The sequence below is a fragment of the Cajanus cajan genome, chromosome 10, assembly GCF_000230855.2.
Source record: "Cajanus cajan strain Asha chromosome 10, NIPB_CcT2T_4, whole genome shotgun sequence".
Classification (NCBI taxonomy): Eukaryota; Viridiplantae; Streptophyta; class Magnoliopsida; order Fabales; family Fabaceae; genus Cajanus; species Cajanus cajan.
Genome location: NC_138526.1, coordinates 46,858,707 through 46,882,082, shown reverse-complemented (window position 1 = coordinate 46,882,082; position 23,376 = coordinate 46,858,707). Strand labels below are relative to the sequence as shown.

At 29.8% G+C, this 23,376-nt stretch overlaps 1 long non-coding RNA gene across 1 annotated transcript; it reads left to right on the top strand.

The window, feature by feature from the left end:
- The first annotated feature begins 20,217 nt into the window (after positions 1 to 20,217).
- Positions 20,218 to 22,897, top strand: LOC145952849 (uncharacterized). The gene is made up of 2 exons (XR_014430337.1): positions 20,218 to 21,101; positions 22,277 to 22,897. It is a non-coding gene; the product is annotated as an uncharacterized LOC145952849 (long non-coding RNA).
- The last annotated feature ends 479 nt before the right edge of the window (positions 22,898 to 23,376 follow it).

The following is a 23,376-nucleotide window of genomic DNA, read 5'->3' as shown; positions in this document are numbered from 1 at the left end:
AAATAAAATATTTTATTTCAAGATATAAAATTTTTTTTTAAAAAAAGTATTCCATTTAAATTTTCTATCCATAATAAAGGTGGTCCTTTTATAAAATATTCATCTCAGTTCTTTGTATAGTGGTGGTTGCTCTCTCATCAACGCAGATCACATTCGCTGAATCACATTTAAAAAAAAATAAAAAAATTGTTGCATTTTTTGCTTTTGTGTTCACTCTCAATCCTTTTAAAGGAGCCCATCAAACTAAACGAGAACAAACGAAACATAGACTAATGAAATAGACAATAATCATAATATTGAATAGAAATTGAGGACCCTTTAGGCTCAGCCTATCAATAAAACTGAATTATTACAAAAAAAAAATGAAATTACATATAATAATATATATAAAAAAATGTTATTATAAATAATATATATATATATATATATATATATATATATTTATTTGATATATAGTTATGCACAAATTTAATATTAATTTTGAGTAAGATTTAATCACATATATTGTGTGTCATTATAATTTATATTTATATTTTTTAACAATATACTAACATGTAGTTAAAAATAATTTTTAGTGACAAATATTATGTCACTATAAGGTGTATCTCATTATATGATAATTTTTTTAAAATTTTTTATAATTAATGTACAAATGATGCATCATACTATAACATGTTAAATGATTTTTTTTATTGACATAATGTTAAATGATTATTTAAAAACATTATTAGTGATATTGAATATTATTCACTCTTTATTATTATTATTATTATTATTATTATTATTATTATTATTATTATTATTTATTTCTTTATGATAAAAAAGGTAAAACTCTTTTTTAGGGATCGATTTTTAGGAGTAAAGCAATACCTTCAATAACTCCATAACCAAGCAAGGATTAAATACGAGTCCTTGGCAGAGATGGCAACATGGTGACGTAGGGATGAGTAATAGCTTCCTATCATCTCTCTTGTTTAGTGTTAGTATCTATTTATCAAGTATCCATGATTTTTTTATATATCTACAAGTATTCTTAGATATTTTAGAAAATATAAAATTTAAATAAAAGGTAACAATAAAATAAAATTAAAAGTAAATTATTTTAAAGCATATATTTATATAATTTCGTAACATATATTCATACTAAAATAAATAATTATAACACATATATTTAGTAAAAAAATAAATTAAACTAAGTTACTTTATAATAATTAAAAATATTTTTTATTTTTAAATTATAAGTACTCACGTCTTTATTAAGATATTAAGTAAATACTCAATTAATTATTCATTTAAAATTTATAACAATTTTTATCTTCAAAAATCTGCATGTACAATTTTTTTTTCATTTAATCCTTAGTTAAGGAGCCTAAATCAATTTAGTTATAATTAATATTACTCTTTACTTGTTGAAAAACATAATTGAATCACTTATTGAAGTAATCTGTAATTATAAACACAACATACAATAGCTGAATTTCGTTATATTAGATATTAGTCCATGCAATGCACGAGTTGGTAAATCAATAGATACATATATTAAAAATTTTGATATTTAATTTTAATTTGTTGTATTTTTTGTGTGTAAAAAAGTGGAGTAAATTGAATTTATAATTGTAGAATACATTCTAATATATATGTAAAATTTTATAGAATAATTAATATGATAAGGTAACAAAGGATTTAAATACGTATTCAATTGGTAATTATATTTACGTTACTTTTAAAATATATATAATGATGACTTTAATTAATATATGAAATTTAAAAGAAAAGATTAAATGACACTAAATTTGCAAAATGCTTATTTTGTATTATACAATTATTTGACATATCAATAGCATGAAAATATATTGGATGAGTTTTATATTTATTGAATGATATTACAATACTTGATAAAAAAATCTAGAAAATTTCTCATGTCTCAAATGATAAAATTTCATGTTATTAAATTGGATGATTTGAAAATTGGAAATTAATTTAAATCGAAGTTTATTGATGAATTGTGTAGTTTTTTTTAATGGATATAGGTTATATATTAGTCTTTTAACTATGTATTATAAAAATATAAATTTATCTTATTTCAAATTACACATTTTCATTTCTTAACACATCTCATTTTAAATATAAATAATTTGCTTTCATTTTTTTAATCCAAATACACGACTTGTATTAAATCAATAAAACATATACTAAATATTTATTTCTTTAGAAAATTGTCATAATAAAATTTTAAAACCTATAGATAATTATTAACTGATAGTTATAAAATACACTTAATTGTTATAATTGATAATTATTAACACATGGTTATGAATTACATTTAATTAGCAGTTAAATATTAATTATTGATGATTTTGTAATTAAAATTTATTTCAATTCATATTAAAAAAATATGATAATATTCTTTCAACAATGATTTTTATTTATATGTTTTGACTATTCATCTCTATTCCACTACTCCATTATTGTATATTCATTGGTGATAAAATTATTTTTATATAATAATTCCTGAAACTCGAACATTCCTAAATAAAACAAAACTTATGGCTTAAAACAGGACAAAAAATTCTCAATAAGAATAAGAAAAAAAATCTCATAATGAATAATATTAATCATAAGAAAATTATCTAACTAGAAAAATTTTAAGCACCATATAACTCCGATGCTAGATACTGATATCAAAAAAATTGAGTAAACAACCTATATAAAAAAAAATATCATTGTCGTATTAAAAATTAAGAATAAATACACATAATATAACTTAAAAAAAATATCTATTTTATTAATTATTTTCATGCGATGTGTTAAGATAAGAATTAATTTAGAAACTTAACCCAAAGAAAATATACACATGCATATATATATATATATAGAGAGAGAGAGATCATGTAGACGTTAAAATTTGTTAAGATATGATAAAGGGAGATTTAGGTAACTATTTTTATTTTACATTTAAGTATAACCAATTTTAGAAAGAAATATTACCTATCTAGTTTATTTGGTGCTTGTTGTGCAAAAAATAAACAAGTTTTTATTGACCTTTGTAACGACCCGTCATAGTCTCTACACTTAGTGGAATCGCACTATTATTAGTGAACTAAGAAAATATTAAGTTGGATAACTCATACATACAGATATAGATACGAATAAAAAAATAACTAAATTTTTTAAATACAAAATAAAACGTCATATATGTACAGTCATCCTAAAAATAATATTTCCTAATGCCGGTCAAGCACAGACAAAACCGTTACCTAAAATGGTAACCCTAACACGAGGATCAAACTCTCCGTCTCGCAGCGGTCACCTCAACTCCAAGCTAGCCCTGACCTGCTCCCATACCAAGTATGATCATCGCAGTTCCACCACATGGAAACAGAAGGGTAAGCTAGAATTCACAAATCAGTCATACAAGTATAGAACAATAATCTATACTATGCAATCATCCAACCATCAATCATATTCATAGAGTCACACCATACACCCTATCCAATACTACTCATGTACAAAATACAATTCACCAATCATGAAGTCAAACACCACACTTCATCATATTAATAATCATGCAATAAATGCATCTCATGACAGATATCAATGCATATCAATCATCTAATGCGTCGTCACGCATACACCTAGGAGGTCTCCGTAACAATAGAGCTGTATAAGTGACATTACATCCTACCGAAACCACCCCAACCGTTTTCACGCCCAATGCGCCCGCTCGGTCACAGCTAAACAGGATATATAATCCTCACTCGGGTTTACTCGGATGATGTCACTTACACACTTGGAAGTCCAGATCCACCGTCAGGTATAACACAGCTGGGTACGGGCTTACCACGACCTTGTGTAATATTATAAATTTGTAATACAACATTATTAATATTATATATATATATATATATATATATATATAAATATATATATTCTTAAAATAATACTTCTTTTAAATTTCAATTACCTTATTTAAAATAAATGAAATGGTTGTATTATTATTTTTAGAATTAGTTATAATTCATATTTTTAGAATAATATTTTAATTATTAAATATATATAACTATATATATATATGTATAAATCCAATGATATTATAGATATTTATAATATTATAATTACATAACAAACTATTAATATAATTACATATATATTAAATAAATAATTAAATTAATTAGTATAAATAAATAGTGTTTTATTTCATAAAATTTTATGTTCAGTAAGATTAATAAATATATATATATATATATATACATATACATATATATATATATAAATATATATATATATATATATATATATATATATGTGTGTACTAACTAATTACATTATAAATATTGTCCATGAGAAATAACTTATAATAAATTTACATGATGTTATAGACATATAAAATAAAATGGTTCAGTGGTTTTACTCCTTGTGCTTAAGGACTTCAAGTGCTTGGTGCTGGGTTCGAATCCTACATGGTCTTATATTTTTTTTTAAAGGAAAAGAAAAGGAATGTGCAGTGGATTTATGTATATATGCAGTTACGTGGCAGCGGATATATACACATGTGCAGAAGAATCTTCTCTGATTGCAAAATTGAATGCAGACATATCTATAAGCAACCAAACTATGTTACGAAGATGAAACTTAGCTAATTATAATTAAACTACCATTTCATTTTAACTAAAGTAATCATTACAGTAAACATTATAAATAGGTAGCAGTGATAGTAAATTGGGACACCCAAATTTGAGAAACCAAGCGGAGCAGAGAAAAAAAGAGAGAGTAAGGGAGAAGGAAAGAGGAATCAAGCAGTAAGAAAATAGGAAGTTACACAACTACAAATATATATTTCAAGGTAAGGGGGAGGAGAACTTTGTTTCTTTAAAATTTTATTTACTATTATGTTTATTTATTTATGTTATTTTCTTTGTACATTTATCTAGTGAGGTGTCTCTAACCTCATTTATTTGTTTAACTTATGATTATTTTTATCTATAATAATTATTAAGATGTTCATATTTTATATTGTTTAATTATTTTATAATTATTGTCATTTTTATTTATATCATTGGTACTCTTAATATATTCTTTTTACGTAAATATATTTATTGTAAATATATTTATAATCAACTATGATATAATTGTGATATCTTGGACTCGTCTTGTTATTTCTTCACGTATTTATGAAGATAAATATTGTTCTATGGCCATAGAAGATAAAGTTTGAATTATTTATAGCTGGAGGTTTGACATTGGGGATTTAAATGAGTAATCATTCATGGTAAAATATTCCGTTGACATTTGGTTGATACTACAATAATGCTCATTTATCCTGACTAGTCACTATTAAAATGATTCAAATTTTATTATTTAATTTTTATGTTATTATATATAATCTTATTCTTTATTTAATTAAATATATTTATTTAATAAGTGTTCTCACTCCTTATTTCTTGTTTGTGAAAAATTTAATATATTATAATAGATGGATCTACCAATCCTTCCTGGCCCTTTTACTACCGTTATCACTGCAGTCTTTCCAGGCACTAGTTGGGCTATGGACGCAGCTGCCAACGCGGTTACCTTTCAAGGAATAGGATTGTCATCTTTTTATTTTTCACCAACCCAACAACATCCCGTAGTTATAGATGGTCAGATAGTAGTCACTTTTTATCTTCCTCCAACCAATCATGTCAACCCTATAGTAAACTTATATCAACCAGATATGTAAATATAGTATATGTATAGTATAGGTAATAGGAAGATTATAAAAATGTATATTTTTGTAAATATTTTTTTTTTTGATATGATGCAAATATAAAGAGCTATATGTAAGGTATGTACTCTCATAAAAATAAAATGAGATGTATGTGAATATTGAAAATAATAATGTAAAATTTGAGTAGTTTAGATTTATGTATATATTTTTACAAATATTTTAAGATCTTATAAGTTAACTAAGTGGATGTAAGTTTAAAAATTTGCTTTCATTACTTATTTGTGTTTTCAATCCAAAACAATATATAAATATAAGTTATAAGTAAATATATATATATATATATATATATATAAAATTAGGGTTAATTTTTTTTTTATTTTAGACGTTACATTTTAGTGGTATCAGAGCAACGTTCCATGTGTAACTTGGGGAAATGCGCTAACCATGTTTCTAGTATAATAACTAATCTATAAATTTCAGATGGCAGGAAGGAGAAATACGGAACTGACTGAGGCTGTGCAGGCTATTAGAGACATGGTTGCCGCCTTGTTAAGGAATCAACAACCGGAAAGAATGGGGGAGTCACAGGGACTAATAGAATTTAGAAGCAATAAACCTTCCCAATTCGATGGAGGATATAATCCTGAAAAAGCTGAATTATGGATTAAAGAAATAGAAAAAATATTTCTAGCTATGAACTGTCCCGATAACCAAAAAGTAAACTATGCAGTATTTATGTTAGTAGGAGAAGCAGAATATTGGTGGGATAGTACCAGGAGATTATTAGAAGGAGGGGGAATAATCATTACACGGAAAGTATTTAGAGCCAAATTTTTTGAAAAATATTTTCCTAATGATGTTAGGAGGGCTAAAGAAATAGAATATATGCAGTTAAAACAAGGAAACATGACAGTGGGAGAATATGCTTCTAAGTTTGAGGAATTGGGAAAATACTCTACTTTCTTTTATCACCCTGATGAGAGAATGAAGTGTATTAAATTTAAAGATGGACTTAGACCAGAATTAAGAAAGGCAGTAGGAATATTAGAAATCTCTGATTTTCCCACATTAATACACAAGTGTCAATTTTTGGAAGGTTTTGATCATAATAAGGATAATAGACCAAAATCCTTTGGCCCTCAGTTTAATAAGAAAAAGAATAATGAAGGAAAACCTTATAATCGACCACAATGGAAATCCCAATCTTCTCAATTTGCAGGAAATTCCAGTAGACCCATGAATAATCAAGCTAAGTGTCTTAAGTGTGGACAGGGTCATTATACTAAGGACTATCATCTCAAAGGACCTGTTTGTTTCAAGTGTGGAAAGCCTGGTCATGTGTTTTCTGAGTGTGGACAACCAAAGGCGCATGCAAATACCTCTGGACCCAAACCGAGACCTCCTACAACTGGAAGAGTTTATACCATGACCGGAACTGAAGCTGCTCAAAACAACAATCTAATACAAGGTAAATGTTTCATTAAAGGTAAAACTTTAAATGTACTGTATGATTCAGGCGCAACTCATTCTTGTATCTCCAATGATTGTGTTCAACCCCTCCAATTACCAATTTCTTCTTTAGAGAACAATATAATTGTTCTAACCCCTACAAACAAATCTGTAATTGCCAACAAAGTTTGTACAGACTGTCCTATTTTTATTGGTGATAAATTTTTTTTTGTAAATTTGATTTGCTTACCTTTATCACAATTAGATGTGATTTTAGGTATGGACTGGTTATCTTCCAATCATGTTCTTCTCAATTGTGCAGAAAAGTCTATCATATTTTCTGACTCTAAGGACCTATCGATTTCATTATCCAAACCAATAAACAAGTTTTGTTGGGGTAAATTTCAAGGATATTTAATCTTATCCTCTATGGAAGCTAAAGAGGAAGTTGACTTGAAAAACATAGTTGTTGTTCAAAATTTTCCTGAAGTTTTTCCTAATGATATTCCTGGTTTACCACCTGACAGAGAGATTGAATTTTTGATTGATTTAATACCTGGAACTGGACCAATTTCAATGGTACCTTATAGGATGTCACCTTCTGAATTAGCAGAGTTGAAGAAATAATTAGAAGAGTTGCTTGAAAAACAATTTATACGCCCTAGTGTATCACCTTGGGGTGCTCCTGTTTTGTTAGTTAAAAAGAAAGATGGAAGCTTTAGGCTGTGTGTGGATTATCGGCAATTAAATAAGTTTACCATAAAGAATAAATACCCTCTTCCTAGGATAGATGATTTGATGGATCAATTGAGAGGGGCCACTGTGTTTTCTAAGATAGATTTAAGATCAGGATACCATCAAATCAAAGTAAAAGCAGAAGACATACAGAAAACTGCATTTAGAACAAGGTATGGTCATTATGAATATCAAGTGATGCCTTTTGGAGTAACCAATGCACCTGCAGTGTGCATGGATTATATGAATAGGATTTTTCGTCCATATTTAGATCATTTTGTGGTGGTCTTTATAGATGATATCCTCATATATTCTCGAACTAAGGAAGAACATGAAGAACACCTTCAAACTGTTCTCCAAATCCTAAAAGATAAACAATTGTATGTCAAACTTTCTAAGTGTGAATTTTGGTTAGAGGAGGTTAAGTTTTTAGGTCATGTGATCTCCAAAGACGGAGTGTCTGTGGATCCGTCTAAAGTAGAAGCAGTTCTACTATGGGATATTATAGGAGATTCATTGATGGGTTTTCTAAAATAGCTATGCCTTTAACTCAACTCACCAAGAAAGGGCAACCCTTTGAGTGGACAGAGAAATGTGAGAATAGTTTTCAAGAACTTAAGAAAAGATTAACCACTGCACCAGTTTTAGCCTTACCCAATCCTAATGGACAATTTGTCATATTTTGTGATGCCTCAAAAATGGGATTAGGGTGTGTTCTTATGCAAGATAGAAGGGTAGTAGCATATGCTTCTAGACAATTACGAGCTCATGAAAAGAATTACCCAACCCATGATCTAGAACTAGCTGCCATTGTTTTTGCACTCAAGATATGGAGACATTATGTGTATGGTGGTAAGTTTGATGTTTTTAGTGATCATAAGAGTTTAAAATATTTGTTTGATCAAAAGGAACTGAATATGAGACAAAGAAGGTGGATGGAATTTTTGAAAGATTATGATTTTGAATTACATTACCACCCAGGGAAAGCCAATGTTGTGGCTGATGCACTGAGTAGAAAATCTTTACATATCTCTTCATTAATGATTCATGAGATGAATTTGATAGAAAAATTTAGAGATATGAATTTATCAACTCAGTAAGTCAGGATAGAATACAATTGCATGCGGTTCAAATTACTAGTGATTTACATGGACAAATTGGTGAGGCTCAGGTAGTTGATAAATTCATTCAAAAGAAAAAGAGATTGTTGGGTAAAAAGGATGGTGGAAAGTTTAATATAGATCAAAGAGGAGTTTTGAGATTTAATGATAGGGTATGTATGCCTAATGATTCTGAAATTAAGAAAATAATTTTAGGTGAGGCACATAAGAGCAAGTTCAGTATACACCCTGGGGCAACAAAAATGTATCAGGATCTCAAGAGAATATTTTGGTGGCCTAAAATGAAAAAGGAAATAGCACAATATGTGGCTACATGCTTGATTTGTCAGAAGGCCAAGATAGAACACCAAAAGCCAGCAGGGATGTTGCAACCCTTAGATATACCTGAATGGAAATGGGACAGTATAGCAATGGATTTTGTAGTTGGTTTACCACGAACAATTCATAAGTATGATTCCATATGGGTTATCGTGGATAGGCTGACAAAATCTGCTCATTTCTTACCCATCAACATTAGGTATTCTCTAGAAAAATTGACTGAACTGTATATAAGAGAAATTGTACGATTGCATGGTGTACCATCTAGTATTATATCTGACAGAGATCCTAGGTTCACTTCTAAATTTTGGGGAAGTTTACATCAAGCATTGGGAACTAAGCTTCGCCTTAGCTCGACATATCATCCTCAAACAGATGGACAATCAGAATGAACCATTCAATCCTTAGAAGATTTATTGAGAGCTTGTGTGTTAGAGGATTCTGGTAGTTGGGATCAATATCTGCCTTTGATTGAATTCACTTATAACAACAATTTTCATTCTAGCATAGGTATGGCACCCTATGAAGCTCTATATGGGAGACGGTGTATAACTCTTTTGTGTTGGTTTGAAACAGGAGAAAATTTAATCTTGGGCCCTGAATTGGTGCAACAAACCACGGAAAAGATTAAAATGATTCAAGAAAAATTGAGAACGACTCAAAGTAGACAGAAAAGTTATGTTGATAAAAGAAGACGACCTCTTGAATTTCAGGAAGGTGATCATGTATTTTTGAAAGTTACACCAACAACTGGAATTGGTAGGGTAATGAAATCAAAGAAACTCACACCTCGATTTATTGGTCCTTATCAAATCCTCAGAAAAATAGGTCCAGTTGCTTATCAAATTTCTCTACCTCCTTTTCTTTCTAATCTTCACAATGTTTTTCATGTGTCTCAATTAAGAAAATATATTTCTGATCCATCTCATGTAATAATGCCTGATACAGTATAGTTAAAGGATAACCTTACATTTGAAACAATGCCTGTACAGATCACAGACAGGAGGATCAAGCAGTTGAGAGGCAAACAGATTTCACTGGTAAAGGTCATCTGGAATGATGTTACTGGAGATGCTACGTGGGAATTGGAAGAGAAAATCAGGAAAAACTATCCTTATTTATTTCTAAGCAATAAAAATTTCGAGGACGAAATTTCTGTAAGGGGGGAAGAATTGTAATATTCTAAATTTGTAATACAACATTATTAATATTATATATATATATAAATATATATATTCTTAAAATAATACTTCTTTTAAATTTCAATTACCTTATTTAAAATAAATGAAATGGTTGTATTATTATTTTTAGAATTAGTTATAATTCATATTTTTAGAATAATATTTTAATTATTAAATATATAATTAAATTAATTAGTATAAATAAATAGTGTTTTATTTCATAAAATTTTATGTTCAGTAAGATTAATAAATATATATATATATATACACATATACATATATATATATATATGTGTGTGTGTGTGTGTGTGTGTATATGTACTAACTAATTACATTATAAATATTGTCCATGAGAAATAACTTATTATAAATTTACATGATGTTATAGAAATATAAAATAAAATGGTTCAGTGGTTTCACTCCTTGTGCTTAAGGACTTCAAGTGCTTGGTGTTGGGTTCAAATCTTACATGGTCTTATATTTTTTTTTTAAAAGGAAAAGGAATGTGCAGTGGATTTATGTATATATGCAACTTGGCTAATTATAATTAAACTACCATTTCATTTTAACTAAAGTAATCATTACGGTAAACATTATAAATAGGTAGCAGTGATAGTAAATTGGGACACCCAAATTTGAGAAACCAAGCGGAGCAGAGAAAAAAAGAGAGAGTAAGGGAGAAGGAAAGAGGAATCGAGCAGTAAGAAAATAGGAAGTTACACAACTACAAATATATATTTCAAGGTAAGGGGGAGGAGAACTTTGTTTCTTTAAAATTTTATTTACTATTATGTATATTTATTTATGTTATTTTCTTTGTACATTTATCTAGTGAGGTGTCTCTAACCTCATTTATTTGTTTAACTTATGATTATTTTTATCTATAATAATTATTAAGATGTTCATATTTTATATTGTTTAATTATTTTATAATTATTATCATTTTTATTTATATCATTGGTACTCTTAAGATATTCTTTTTACGTAAATATATTTATTGTAAATATATTTATAATCAACTATGATATAATTGTGATATCTTGGACTCATCTTGTTATTTCTTCACGTATTTATGAAGATAAATATTGTTCTATGGCCATAGAAGATAAAGTTTGAATTATTTATAGCTGGAGGTTTGACCTTGGGGATTTAAATGAGTAATCATTCATGGTAAAATATTCTGTTGACATTTGGTTGATACTACAATAATGCTCATTTATCCTGACTAGTCACTATTAAAATGATTCAAATTTTATTATTTAATTTTTATGTTATTATATATAATCTTATTCTTTATTTAATTAAATATATTTATTTAATAAGTGTTCTCACTCCTTATTTCTTGTTTGTGAAAAATTTAATATATTATAATAGATGGATCTACCAATCCTTCCTGACCCTTTTACTACCGTTATCACTGCAGTCTTTTCAGGCACTAGTTGGGCTATGGACGCAGCTGCCAACGCGGTTACCTTTCAAGGAATAGGATTGTCATCTTTTTATTTTTCACCAACCCAGCAACATCCCGTAGTTATAGATGGCCAGATAGTAGTCACTTTTTATTTTCCTCCAACCAATCATGTCAACCCTATAGTAAACTTATATCAACCAGATATGTAAATATAGTATATGTATAGTATAGGTAATAGGAAGATTATAAAAATGTATATTTTTGTAAATATTTTTTTTTTTGGATATGATGCAAATATAAAGAGCTATATGTAAGGTATGTACTCTCATAAAAATAAAATGAGATGTATGTGAATATCTGAAAATAATAATGTAAAATTTGAGTAGTTTAGATATTTTTACAAATATTTTAAGATCTTATAAGTTAACTAAGTGGATGTAAGTTTAAAAATTTGCTTTTATTACTTATTTGTGTTTTCAATCCAAAATAATATATAAATATAATTTATAAGTAAATATATATATATATATATATATATATAAAATTAGGGTTAATTTTTTTTTTTATTTTAGACGTTACACCTTGGCATGCATTAACCAAGTCAATTGTGGAGTTCGCCCACCGACTATCTGTAAGGATCCACGCACCTTCCCGAGTACGTGGTTAAGGGAAATAACCCTCGACCTCATACCCGCTCCAACACTAGCTAAGGACTTAGATGAGACTCACTCAACCCAGTGGCCTATCTAAGCACCACTCTCCCAAATCCAGTGGCCTCCCAGAGCACCACTCTCATATATTAGTGGCTTATCCAAGCACCACTCTCAAGAGACTCTATGTGAGCTCTTCCAGTTTGAAAATATTTTTCCTCTCCTCAAGTCCTAGGCTAGACTCATGCCATAAGGCATCACATGCAATCATGCATCATACATCATATATGGTTTGCCCACCATAATGATCAACAATCATACACATGTCATATCATATTCAAACATTCATATATATCATCACTATGCATACATATGAATCACACCTCACCATACATCATATATCGTACATACATGATCCAAATCTTCAACTTTAGACATGCATAAGCATCAATTATTTATAAACATATTCACGCTCGGTGTAGCCTGAGCTCGCCCAGCCTAATCCCAACCTAAGAGTCCTAAAACTCATCCACACCTGGCACGTTCAACTCACGCTCGGTGTCCTTGAAATAGAGACTCCTAAGAGTCTCCACGCCTGACGCAGCCAAATCACACCTAACCCAACATCCAACCCTAGAGCCCTAAGCTCTTCCACGCCTGGCGCGCTCAACTTACGCCTAGCCTAATCCCAGTCAGAAAGTTCAGAAACTCTCATCCAAACCAACACATCCAGCCACATGCAAACACAAAACCCAATGCATAAGCTCAAAATAAACTTAAATCTTACATGCATCTAACCTATGCATTAAAATCTTCCTTTTTCTCAAAACCCCAAAAATGATATTTTCTTCAATCCATTTATGGATTCTCAACATTCATGCATCAATTGAGTTTCTAAACTCACATTTGCATACTAAACAACAAACATTCTAGCTTCCCTTACCTAAAGATTGGCTCAAAATAGCCAACAACTGAGACGAAATAGAATTCCCTTCCAAAGCTCAACCTAGAACTTCAATCCTCCCAAAGCAAGCTTTTTAATCTGAATTTCAAGAAAAGCCATAAGGCATTAGTGGTCTAGAGGAGAAAAGGAGTCAAACAGAGAAATTTGGGAGAGAAAGGAGCTCACTGACCTAGAGACCTTCTCTCTAAAACTTCTCTCTAAAAACTCACATTTTCCTGAAGGCCCCTAACCCCTATTTATAGATTTTCGGACTGCCCCAGAACGGCCCGTACCGAGTTCGGAACGGCCCGTTCCGAACTCCCAAATCACGCACAAAATCCACGCCCAGAACGGCCCGTTCTCCCTCCCAGAACGACCCGTTCTCAACTACATTATATAGTTCAATTCAGTAGTTTGGAACGGCCCGTTCCAGTTTGGGAACGGCCTGTTCTGAGCTACTGAATCAACCAGATTTTTTTTTAAACAACGTTACAACCTTTAATAAATACATCTTCATGTGTTCCAAAATTTGATGGTTTGAGTAATTCTTATATGATTCTCCTTCTCTTCCAAAATGAATTAACAAATCTCAAATCACGTATGAGAAAAAAATTAAAAGCAAAAATAAAAATAAAAGAATACCACTTTAGATTTTTTATGTGTCCAAAAATTTGATGGTCTTGATAGTTCTAATATGATTCTCCTTCCCTTTCAAAATGAATTATCATATTTCAAATTATGTATAAGAAAAAAAATTAACAACAATAAACAAGATAAAAAAGAATATCACTTTAAATTTGTTAGGTGTCCTAAAATTAATAATACTGACGATTCTCATATAATTTTTTTTCTCTTGTAAAATGAATTATCAAATCTTAAATCATGTTTTGACAAAAAAAAACTAAAAGTCAAAAAGGAGAGGAAAAAATATCCCTTTAAATTTCCTACGAAAATTATAGTAAAATAATAATTAAATAATATAAAAGTTAAAGCTTGAATAGGTTAATTTAAATTAAAATTGATAATAAAACATGAATTAAGTAGAACAATTTATGGAAGAAAAAAATGTAATAGAAGATAACTTAAAAATTGACACATAAAAAAATTTATTAACATGTATAAAATAATACAACTATGTAATAATATAATATTGAGTAACTCAACTTTTATATTATAAACTAAATAATCATGATCAAATTTTATACTCTTCAAAACATGTCACAATTCAAAATTGACATCTTTACATTGAAAAGTCCGACGAAAATGTTTGTGATTAAAATAATGGACATAAATAAAAAGATATTACATATTGCGATGAATTGAATCGAATCGGTTATCGTACGTGTTAAGACCGTCGGTATAAAACTTTTTTATACAGTAATTAATTATATTTTTTAAAATTATTTATTTTATTATTATTTAATTAAATAAACAACTAACATAATATTATTAAAAGATATAATTAATTATCAATATAAATTTATTTTATTGTATGAGTAATTAACTCTTATAATAATAAAAAACTGAATGTATATAATAATAATATGAATGTTTGGTTTCTTGTCAATTAACTTTTACTCAGAAACAAGCTTACCATAAACTTGTCTTTGGAGTTTGTCCACCTCGTCATATTGTTGAAAAGATTAATAATAATAAAAAAAAACTCATGTTATTTCAATTGTAGAAAGAAGAAAAGGAAAATCATGATACATAAAAGTATAAAACTCTAAATAATAACATGACCTAATAAATTCTTAAACGGTTAAAATATTTTTTTTCTTCATATAGTTTATATTTATTTTTTTAATTATTTTTAGTTCTTATAATTTAAAAAATATATTTTAATTATTATATTTATAATTTTTTAATCATTTTAATCTTTATTGTTAATTTTCTTAACAATGTCACCTGTTTTGTATTAACATTTTACATATCTTTAATTTTGAGAAGTAAAAAGAAAAGTCTCAACAATATATGCATTATAGGTCAAAATGGTCTGAAATATTAAAAGATTTATTATAAAATAATTATAATAAAATGAAATTGACATAAGACACAAAATTGAATCAATATTTTTGTCATGTTAATATAAAATAGACAATGTTATAAAAAAAAAGTTAATAAAGGATTCAAAATGATTAATACAAGTATAAAATCTTAAAAAAAATCTAACTGAAATTATATGAATAAAAAAATTAAAAAAGATAAATATAAAAATAAAAAGTTATTTTAAATATAGAAATAAAAAATAAAATAAATAAGACCATTAAATTAAAACAAGTATTTCAACCTTCTTAAAATTTAATGACCGTTATTATCTTGTGATTTTTGTCGGAAAAAACAATTAAACAAAGAAAATGTTTTCCCCCCTTTTCATTACACTACGATAGTGATTCATTTACAACTAAAAAATACCAATAAAAGCAATATGGGTAGTGAATTGTAACTTTTAATAATTATAATAAATAAGGTGATCGATAATAATGGATATATATTATAATTACATGTATGAATTAATCATTGAATCTTATACGGAAATTAATTTTTTATAATACAATAATTAATTTTATTAAATCTTGTGAAAAATTATAATTATGGAAAAAATAATTAAATTATTTATTTTAATTTATTAAAATCATAGTTATATTAATGTAAATATGATTTTCAGGATTTGAACATTCATATTAGCTTCTAAAAATGATGATTGTTTCTTAATTAAAATGATCGTCATATTATATATTACACTATATTGATTGATGGATATATGAATGGAGGGAATATTTCTTATTTTATAAAATTGTATTAGATTCATAATACAATTTTTTAAAATAAATGTTATTTTTATAAAGTGTATATTTATAATCTAATTTTGATTTTTCTAAAATCTTAAGAAATAAAGAAAAAAATAGTTACCGAAGCAAAGAATTTACAGTACCTTAGGGTAGTGTTTGTTTCCACTGATTTACTGTTCACGATGAACGAAAGGCAAAAAAAGTGGATGTTTGTTTCTACTGATTTGCAAGGAAAGAAAGGCGAAGAAAAGCGGGAGAAGCCGCGTTGCCGTCCTCGCGCTTTTGCAAAGAAAAAAGATAAAAGCTACGTAAGATTTGAGAAAACCCGATAATACCCTGCCCAAAAGCTAAAAAGAGGTGAAAAAATGAAGCGAAAATATGTCAGTATAATCGATTATGCATGACACATAATTGATTATGGGCTGGTATAATCAATTATGCTTAAGCATAATTGATTATGCCAGCCCATGCATGGCACATAATCAATTATGCTGCCATATTTTCAGTTCCAGGCGTGCCCAGAACGGACCGTTCCAAAATTGGAACGGCTTGTTCCAAACTACTAAAACAAGGGTAATTTAGTAGCCTAGAATGAGCCGTTCCCAAACTGGAACGGGCCGTTCCCAAACTAGTAAATTGGCTTAAAAACCCTAGTTGAGAACGACTCGTTCCAAATTGGCTGTTATGGATAAAAATGCAACCCCAAATTTGTAATGTTAAAAATTTCTTAATTTTTTAATTGGTAAAAATTAACTTGTACAATTAACAAATGTATCTTCATTTCATTCTAATTTATGTCAATGATTTATCAATTTTTTTAATTTATTAATTAACTTTCAAAAAATTTATTGTACATTTTTTTTATATTAAGAAAATTCTATTATTTAAATATTGACATCAAAAAGTGAAAATATAAAAAAAATAAAGTAATACATGTTTATAAAATTAAAACACTTTCATAAACATTAATAAAATAATGTTAGAAAATATAATTATCATAATATATTTTGTTATTATTATTTATTATTATAAATATTATTATTATTACTATTATTATTAATATTATTATTATTTATTATAATTAGTATCATTATTATTTATTGTGAGAACCGTGACTCTCTTCTCTCCCATTCAACTCTCACTTTCATTCCCACTCTCTCATTCACTCTTTCTTCTTCAAACTCTTCCTACTCACTTGCTAATTTTTCCTTCTTGGGTGAGCATAGGTGCTGTTTAGTGGTGTTTGGAGCTAGCTGTGGGCGTGGAGCTTCTCTTCTCCTCCATTTCTCCTTTTTCCCGTTCAAGCTCGTTTTTCATCTCCTTCTCCGTTCCTTCTTCCCGGAGCTCGGAATCCTTGCATCAAGGTAAGGGAAGCTAGTTTTGGCTATGATTTGTTGAAAGTGAGTTCATACACTCATTTGTGGACTGATGATTCGTTGATTTTGGGCTGAGATTGAAGAAATTTGTTTTCGGGTTTTCCGGGGTTTGGGTGAAAATTTGGGGTTTTCTTGATTTAATGGTTGCATGTTGAAAATGAGGGGTTTTTCTTGACGATTGATGAAAATGTGATACTTTGGATGGTTTGCATGTGGGATTTATGTTGGTTTTCGCAGGTTTTGATGAAATTTTTGTAGTAGGTAAGGGTTCCCGTTTGAATATGCGTCGGGCACAATTATTCGCGCTGGGCTCGACTTGAAATGGGGAAATTTCTGGGTGAATCGCGCTAGGCGCGATAAGGACAGCGCTGGGCGCGATGAGGACAGCGCTGGGCGCAATAGAAATTGCAAGTCTCTGGCTGAGAATTGAGCCGGGGGCGCACTTAACGCGCCGGGCGCGCATTTGTGTTTCAGAATTTGACTTTAGAGTCTTCATAAAAGTTGTAGCCTTGGATGTTATCTTTCCAATGACACTCGAATCACTCAAAAAGGAGTTTTAGAACTCCAGATATGGTTGTTTTAGTGAAGAGGGGTCAGGCTGCCAGCTTTACCTATAGCTGTTGCGGTTTTTAGAATATTTAACAAGGTATATGAATGAATTAAGACTTGGTGTCTTCATGAGAGTTGTAGGAAATTTGATTATCTTTCATATGAGATAAGGATGAACATGGTAGGAGTAGTATAACTCATGATGTGCTATTTTCTGTGAAGGTTGTCATTTCCCATTTAGTGATTTGGTTAAGTTCAAAGTTGTTTTAGGTGCTTAGGTTGATTGGTGTTGTTTGGGTGGGTAATTTGAAAGGATAGACGAGTTGTAAACAATATGGATAAGCCGTATTATATGTTGAATATGTTGTGTGTTGTATTGTATATGCTGATATTGATGTGCTGTGCTGAGCGCGACCCTTGTCGCGGTGAGACTCCTTGGGAGTCTCTGCCTTGTGGGCGCTGGGCGCAATTTGAATTGCGCTGGGCGCGAGACCAAGGGGAGGTCTCTGCCTTCCCCGCGCTGGGCGCGGGTATGGATATGCCGGGCGCACGAGACTCCTTGGAGTCTCTGCCTGGCATGCGCTGGGCACGTGTGAGCCTTGGGCTCTCTAGCTGAGCCCCGCCAGGCGTAGGCATACCTGCGCTAGGCGCGCTAGCCCCTGGTGCTCTCTGGTTATACCGCGTTGGGCGCGACCATGAGTGCGCCGGGCGCGGAGCTGAGAAATTTCTATATGTTGGTTAATGTTGTTTTATGCTTAGTTGAGTTGTAGACGAATATAATGTGATGACTAATGGATGATTTTAGTTGATTGATGTTGAGTTGTATATTTGTGTTGTGCTGCAAGTTGACATGTTGAGTTGTGTTACAAGTTGATGTTGAGTTGTACAATTGAGTTGTGTTGAATGTTGATGTTGAGTTGTACAGTTGTGTTGTGTTGCAAGTTGATATGTTAAGTTGCCAACGTTGTGTTGTGTTGAATGTTGATATGAATTGTTGTAAGCCATAAGGGCTGAGTTGCTGTAGGCCATAATGGCTGAGTTGTTGTAGGCCATAATGGCTGAGTTGTTGTAGGCCATAATGACTGAGTTGTTGTAGGCCATAATGGCTGAGTTGTTGTAGGCCATAATGGCTGAGTTGCTGTAGGAGATCTCCGAGTTGATATGCGTGACGACACATTGTGTGCTTATTGCTGATTATGCTGTAAGATCGATGAGTTGTATGCTGAAGATGTGAGATGTGTGCTGTTATGGCTAAATGATGTGGTACTTTAAATGAATTTTGTTAAGTTGATTGATGTGTTGATTTGTTGTGCTGATAGGGGTAGCTGTTTACTATTCATATATTTATATATATGTATGTTATTTCTTTTCACTAGCTTACCCTTTGTTGTTTCCATGTGGTTTGGACTGCGATGATCATACTATGTATGGGAGCAGAGCAGGGTTAGGCGGGTGGCTAGTGGTGAGTCTACATCTAGCAGGCGGAGCTGGATCCTTGTTGATGCTTTGTTGTTTTCAGCTACTTGGTGTAGCCGTTGATAATGTATTTTGTTTTTGTACACTCTAACTCTAGTCGGATAGGGACTTTGTATATATTTATATTCTAGACCCTATATTTATATACTTGTCCTTTCTGTCTGGCGTTTCCGGTGTACAGTGGTGTGTGTAGTGACCAGCCGGGTCGTTACATTTATTATGATTCTTATTATTTTTTAATATTTATTATAATTCCTATCATTATTTATTATTTTTTAATAAATTATACTTATTAATATAATTTTATTGTAATTATTATTATTTACAATAAATAATATTATACTCATTTTTAATCCAAGGGTAAAAGTGTAAATTACATATTTATCTAAAATTTTTAATTTTTATCTATCATTAAATTTAAAGTAAATATTTAAATTAAATTATTTTTAAATTAATATTTTATATTTATTTTTTTAGTTAAAATTTTTATATTTATCTTTTAATTATAGTAATTATAAACTTTTTTTAACTTAAGGACAAAATAGTAATCTTACATAATCATTAATTAAAAAATTCATTTTTATCTATCACATCAATCAATTCACTCACAAACTTTCACAAACTTTCTCTTAATCCAAACAACCTCACTTTTCATTCACTTTCTCTTCAAATCCCTCATTTTTCACTCCCTCTTTTCCATCCAAATCCCGTTGGAAGGCGTGCATGTTGGAGTGTGTGTAAACTGTAAACGTTACTTATCTCCTTAGACTTCTCTTTCTAGCTATAGCTTTAGATATCACAACAAAAACAAATTATAAATAAATAATGGACATCCATCCTTATCCGCTCCTCATATTTTGTGTGCTTAAAGGCCCTCATAAACCTATCTGGAATCATCATTTTTACTAAACTATGTATGCTTTCTCCCTCCTCATTTTTAGCAGAATGACCACTGTACACTCAATTTTGTATAATAAATACAGAAAGAGATATTTTGAACATAAAAATTATTATTTTTCGAATAAAAAATAAGGTGAAAAAGATATATATATTAAAGAAATATATAGATGTTATTATTGTTTCCATAAAAGGAATGAACATAGGCATGTCCCACATCCTTCGATATTTGAGTGTGTGACTCTGAGTCTCATTCTTCTCACTTTCTCTCAATCCCTTTCACTAGCAAAGCCATTGATGCGCCAATATATCGCCTTTATCTGCATTTGCAGCTGCACTTTGCTTGGTTTATTCCCTGCAATGTAACATAAACAAGAACAAGGTGCAGGTGCATCTGCAGGTGAATGCTATTATTGACTTTGATTTAACTGTGCTGGAGCTGTTTCTGTGGAGTTGCAGCTCTTTCTGCTTTCAAGTTTGGATTATATATATAAAGGTAAGATTATTAGCTCTTCTTTCATACACAACGTCCCTCTTTTATGTGCTGTGCTTCTGCAATATATACTATTTATTGTGGCATATACACACAAACAAGCTTCTTGTGCAGATCTAGATCTAAATATGGAGGTGGAGTCAAATCCTTTATGTTAAAATTTAGACAAGTGTGTGTAGAATGAAATGTATGTTTTGTTGAACTAACTGCTTCCTTTACCCTATCAAGCGTTTGATAATAAAAATAAAAAGGAGTCAAATTAAATTACCTGCTTAATATTATTGTCATTTTAATCAGAGGCTGTAAAGGGGGTTCCTAGCTGATTTAGGATTTTGAATCTCTCCATTTTTCAAAATAATTTTAACTATATAAATAATATTAAATATCAAACATAAAAATATTAATATTTATTGTACATCTAAAACTAAAGTAATAAACAATAAATAAACATAAAAAAGGAGAGAAACTCCATTCCTGATTTAAGTTTTTTTTTTTGGAGTGATTTTAAAAATTCATCAGCAGAAAGCCATACACGAGGTAAGTAAAATCCGGTTTTTTCCTGTCCATTCTAAGCGTATTTATACTTATGAAAATGACGAAACATAATTAATTCCTACAACCACTTAATTGTTTGTTATGCTTTACGAAAAGTGGTAGTAGTACTCCCTTGGATTAAAGAGAAATAACGAAACCTTTCTCAGTTGTTTCTCAGCCAATAGTTCTTGCTTGAAAGGACTTCTAATCAATTAACAAGATAAAGTTTTCTCTCCACTTTGGGGTTATTCCAGCTTCGGAATATATACCCTAAACCCCATTTACTCCCTCCGCTCCCGGATGTAAGAATATATGAAAGATTGATAGAAGGAGAGAAAATTTGCCAAAGAGCATATCATGCCCTAGTGTGCCATGCCAGTAAGTGATGAAACAGATGATGTTATCTTATACGAAACTAGGTGAAATTCATATATTGTTTCTCTTGGCTTGACGATCAAAGAACAATCATACACATGGCTAATTCAGTAAATCAATGGATATATAAATTTTGTTTAGAATAGTTGTTTTTTATAGAATTTTTTTTTATTAAAAATAAAGAGTTGTTTTTAGTGAATAAATTCTTAAATATATTTTTATATTTTATTAGAACTTTTCCACTAAAAAAATGTTGTTTATTTTCTCAGAGAAGCACTTCTACTGACTGTATACGTTAATTCCTTTGGGAAGTGTAGTTGCAATTCAACCTGCTGCATACACAACGCAGTAAAATGCTTGCGTATACATATATATGTTGTTTATAATTCTGCAGAGTCTCTGAAAGTTACGCCTAGAAGCTATGGTGAAAGAGAGATATTTGGAAATATTTAGAAGGGAAAGCTATCAACTAGCACTTTGTGCAGTACATAGAACAATCTAGAAAAAAGAGGGTAGAAAAGTCTCTAGAATGAAACTGCCATACAGAAGGCGGTGTAACTCGACTTTATTTAAGATGAGTTCAGTTATGATGCTTCGAATCTCAACCAATCAAATAGTCAGCACTGAACTATGCATCATCACATGATTATATACTGCATCCTTCTTTACCTAATAAAAGGGTTACTTCTCCATATTAATTAATTACGAAACAGTTTTTGCAGACAGTTAGTCAGATACTCATGTTGAAGCTGCCTTTGTTGACTTGAATACCTTCTTATGTTGCTATTCTAGTTGTAGGCAATTGGAATATATACAAAGATGCACAATTGTCAGCTGTTCAACTTTATTTTATTTTGCCTAATTAATGTGTAGTCATCCTTTTCTGTTTACTTTGGTTGCGTTGCGACGAGAGCTTCCACGTAATGTGTATGTGAGCCTGTTTATGTGTTGGTACAACTTTTCTTTGTTCAAACTTGGAATTCCGTTGAAATTTCAGCATGCAAATTCAAAAAGAGGGAACAAGTAGATGGAATAAATAAGAATGAAAAGTCTGTAAAGAATTAAGCGATGCATGTATTTTCTCTTTGGGTAGCTTACCAAAGATATGGAAAATGGAGACGTATGACAGGTTATATGTGAAATAAGTAGGTGCTAATGTCTGTTTCCACCTCTTTTTTTTTTTTTTTTTTTTAAATTTATTATCTCACTTTAAACTATAAAAAAATAAAATAAAACATATATAGATGCCTGAAATCAGATTCCTCTGGGCATGAATTCATGCATAAAAAACTTTGAGATTTTTGTAGGATATATATAATATCAGAAAAGGCCAAGAATAATACATCAAATAATATGATAATTAGTTCAA